This window comes from Antechinus flavipes, chromosome 1 (assembly GCF_016432865.1).
Source record: "Antechinus flavipes isolate AdamAnt ecotype Samford, QLD, Australia chromosome 1, AdamAnt_v2, whole genome shotgun sequence".
In the NCBI taxonomy this organism is placed as follows: Eukaryota; Metazoa; Chordata; class Mammalia; order Dasyuromorphia; family Dasyuridae; genus Antechinus; species Antechinus flavipes.
The window spans coordinates 652133281-652138179 of NC_067398.1; the positions used below are offsets into that span (position 1 = coordinate 652133281).

At 34.9% G+C, this 4899-nt stretch overlaps 1 pseudogene; it reads left to right on the forward strand.

Moving 5' to 3' along the window:
• LOC127544676 (ribonucleoside-diphosphate reductase subunit M2-like) overlaps positions 1-4899 on the forward strand; it is a 681272-nt pseudogene that overhangs the window by 111821 nt on the left and 564552 nt on the right.

Sequence of the window (4899 nt, forward strand, 5' to 3'; positions counted from 1 at the left end):
TTCATCTATGTAAAGTTTTAATCAGTTTAATTCTGTTACATGTGCTTCATTTTCCTAATCTATAGAAATTTTTTTGAATAAGGATTCTGTTACTGGATTAATTATCTGACCGGCTCAGCTTTAAAATACAATGCTAACTCTACTTTCATTCAAGTAATTAAAATATTAAATTCAACTTAATGAAAGAAAGAATCCTCTTGTATTTCATGAGTCACCTCCCTTGAAAGTCATTAAGAAGGTCTGGAAAGAACTTTAAAGTTCATCTAGCCCAATCCCTGTATGTTACATAGAAAACCCAGAGAGATTAATGTAATTTGTCAAAGTCACATAGAAGTTGATGCCACTCATTGACTTCTGTCATTCATCCTCTTCTAAACCCATCTGATTTTGTTACAGTTCAGTGTTCTCCATCTTGATCATAAGACTACTTTGAAAAGCATTTGTATATACCTTATTGAATTACAGGTTATAAAGGTTGTGGCATTTCTTTGATTTATCAATCTAATGACCCTATCAAAAAAAAAGAAAAGAAAAGAAATTGTTAGCCTGACATGTTTTGTTCTTAATTAATGGATCCTTACTTTCTGAGACCCCATGAACTATCTCTTTGATAATCCATTCTAGAATTCTGTTGGAAATAAATGTTAGGTTCATAGTTTGAAGAATCTTTTGAAAATTTGCCAGTTTTCTCATCTCCATTCCCTTAGCACCCCATCCATTCTTCATGATTCCTAAAAATGATTGGCAATTACAAATCAATCACCTATATTCTTACAAGATGTGATTAATTAAAATAAGCCGATCTAAATTCACTAAGGTCAACAAGAAATGTTCAACTCCTTATATCCTGATTTCCAATTCATTGCCAATCATTTTTCCCCTTTCATTCTGAAATACATTCTGCAAGATTGAGAAAATTGAAGATGAATAATCATATCCTCTCTTTATGGTCATTATCGTTCCATTTGCCTCAAAGAGTACTCATACTTTTTTCTTTTTGCCTCTAGCATAATTTTTTCTTAGTATTTATCCCAAGACTTTGTTCTAGGTTCTAATTATCCTTGACTATAGCTTATATCTTTTTTTGTCATCTTCAGTCATCTATCTTTTCCATCTTTTATTTATGCTTTTTTAAAATCTAAGCTCAACAACAAGCTTCTTATCCTTCCACATAGTTAAAGAAAGAGACATAGATAGGGCAGACTGGTTTCCCCTATCTTACCCAGGCTGAAAATGCAATTGCCCCTCAGTATCCTATCCCACTATTGATTGGCAAAGGATCCGTTGTGTTTACAACTTAGTTATTTAGTCAGCCTCCTGGTACAACACACACCAGATCGGATTTAGTCCTATTCATAGAAAATACTCAAGCTTGGTCAGTCTACCAGACTACCACAGAGGTTTAGTCAGCCTCCTCAGGATCAAGGATTACAGTGCAGTCACCACACCTAAACAAATCAATTTCTTAAGATATCAAGGATTTTATCTTGACTTCCTGAACTATAAGCTCCTCAGAAACTATGCAGTTGATATTGCCCAAAGTTCCTTCCTTCACTAATTTATAAAGTGATTTTTAAAGCATAACCAATTTAAGGAGACCTTTTAATCACAGTCTGTAGTTTCTAGGGTCCAGAGATTTTAAGTTACCCAATCTTAAATACCTCTTTCCCTTCTTCCATTTCTATTGTACCCAAATAACTGATCTGAATTGCCCATCTCCTTCTTTTCTTTATCACTAATGACAGGCAAGAGTTTAGTCAAAGCTTCCTTAGTGGCCTGGCCTTTTCAGCACCTGATTTATATACATTCTTTCCTCCCCATTTCCTGCCATCATCCTTCAAAACTTTCATATTTGTCTCAGTTTCTCATCTAACATCCCACAGTCCGTTCAATAGATCTTTTCCCTCTTTGTCATTGTTCCTTATCACCCACACAAACTTCAGCTGCTGATAGGCTTCCATTACTACTCCAAATCACAGAATGTTAGAGATGAAAAGATCTTAGACACAGATTTAGAATCAGAGTTCTTAAACTTTTATATGATTTGGGCCCCTTTGTATGTTGAAGCCTGGAGACCCTTTCTCAGGATAACATTTTTAAATGAGTAAAATGAAATATGTAGAATTACAAAGGAAATCAATAATATTGAAATACAGTTTTCAATACAGTTATGCAACTGTGCATAAAAAATTATGCAATTTCATAGATGTCCTAATAAACTATTCAATGGGCTCTTTCTAGGTCTCTGGATCTCAGGTTAAGATCTCCTGCTTTAGAAAATCCAGTCAACTTTGCAAGAAAGAAAACAGTACCAAGAGGTGGTGTAATTTGCCCCAAAGTTACACTAGTCAGTGGCAAAGAGACAGAATATTTTAGGGCAGTGACTGTTTTATCCTTTTATCCCTAGCACTTGTCATAAGGACTTAGCACATAAGAAGTGAATTTAAGTTGGCCCCAAGTCTTCATATGCTCTAGTTTACTGAACTTTCTTCTAAATCACAGTTGCCTTTATTTTGAACTAGTGAGAAGTCTCTAATTTCAAGCACCGATTATGTGCCAGGTACTGTACTAAGCACTGGGAAAACAAAAGAAGATTTAAAAAAAGCATATTGCCCTTAAGAAATCCAATGAGGGAAACCAAGTCAATCAACTATGCACAAACAAGATAACCAGATAAGCTAAAGGTTATCTCAAAGTGAATTAAAGAATTAAGTGATTGAGGAGTGGGAAAGACCTCTTGCAAGTGAAGTTTTAGCTGAGACTTGAAGGATTGAAAAAATGGAGTGATTTGTGAGAGGAAGAGCAAGGAGGTTAATGTCTGGTGCAAAGGGAGGAGTAAGGTAGTAAGAATTCTTAGTAGGAAGGGGGCAGTTTGTGAAGGCAGATTTTATATTTGGTCCTGGAGATGATAGGATGGGAAGCCATGGGAGTTTATCCAGTAGAGGGATAGATCAGGCCTGTGTTTTGAAGTCAATTTGATAGGAAGGGAGATTAAAGTGGGGAGAGATCTGAGTCAGGGAGCTTAACCAGTGGTAGATACAAGACATGGAAGGCCTGCACTAGAATAGTGGCAGAGTCAGAGGACAAAAAGGACAAGGAGAGATGTTATAAAGAAGAAATGGTAGAACTTGACCACTTTTTGGATAGTGGAGGTTAGAAGAAAATAGAATCTTTTCTCAAAAAAAATTCCTTTTTTAAAAATTTATCTTGAGTATATCTTTGCCTATAGATTATAGCAGTTAGTCTTCAAGAACAATCTAATGCTACTAATAGGTTAATTAGTATTTTCAGTGTATTAATGCTTAAAATAACAAAGTTGCAGATGGGATGTTGAGTGTAAAAGAAAACTAATATGCCTTTATATTTTCGCATACTCTTGCTGATGCCTAAATTTTACAGGTTTTTCTAGCCTCAGGCATGAAGCTTGACTCCCATGATTTTATTTAAACCTGGAGTACCACTACATATTCACACACATACCCATTTATCTCAGAATAATTTAGAAATAACCCACCTGGGTCCACGGGCCCAAGGTCAATGTCTTTTAAATTCCAAGTTTATTCTAAGCCCACAAAGAGAACTTTTGGTTGCTGATACTTTTAGTGTTTTCACACATTCATAAACAAACATTTTACAAACTTGAAAAGTTCTTCTACTCAAAGTAGAATGGGATAAAAGGATTTTAAAGCTATTTTTAAAAGCTTTAAAGTGGCTTTTTAAGCAGTTAAAACTGAACTAAAATACCTGTGTGGGATGTGGGCTTTCCTACAGTGTTTTTTCCCATCACTCAGAATACAATAATTCATTATGACATCACTCCCTAGGAGTTCACATTTTTTCATTATAATCTCTATCACTTTGCTTTCTCAGTGAAAATGTGTGTTATTGTGTTATCAATTTCATTCTGTGAACTTTCCACCTAAAAACCTATATATCCTATTTTTAACTATGAAAAACTTAATATGTAGAATACACATCAGAACAGAGTCCCCTTCATCAATTATAAATTTTAAAGCTGACTAGGTACTTGATGAAATGTCAGTAGTTTGCGATTTCCTTAGCAGTTTCTTTTTATTGATCAGAATAAACTCTCTTTGTAATTTTCTCTACCTGAAATTACTAAGGCATGAAAACTCCAGATATCCAATTCTCCTCCACTACTTTTGTAAACTTTGTAATCTACAAAAAGAATTCATAATTTAATCTGACATGGGGGTCCTTCATTTACAATTCTCTGCTGATGTGTATTTTTTTTTTTACACAAGCTATATGTCTTCTTTCATTCTAGTTATAATTTGCATCCCAAGATGTCTGTCATGCTTATTTCCTTATATAAAGATCTCACTCATACTCTACACATTGGTGTTTTACTGGAGCCTTCCACTTTTCATCCCATGTCAAACCTACTGCTCTTTTGTACCTGGTTTATGGAAAGTTTTCTCTCAATTTGTTCATTAAAGCCCTTTAGAGGAAGCCAATTCTTGCTTCAGCCAATCCAACCTTAGCTAACAATCTTAGCTAATGTAATCTTAGTCCTCTTTTAGTTATTAGTTTATCTTCTACATTCTCCTTGCTTTTGAATCATCAGTAGTGGTGAAATTATTTTGTGTGCCACCCCTAAATTCTTCCATTTTCCCCCAAGAATTCTTTCCACTTTGCTCCTACTGGCATTCTCACATTTATCACCAAAAGTGTATAAATACTCTCAGAAGTATCTCAGAAGGCTCTGTTAACATCCTGGATATGTACCCAAGAAAGACAGTATCCTTTGTGTCAGAATACAGCCAGTTTTCTCACTTCTTAGAGGATCTAAGCATGAAGAAGCTACTCTGGCTGCCAGTAAGAGATGGCCTTACTATGCAGTACCTTTGGAACTTCCTTATTTAAATAAGAAAACAA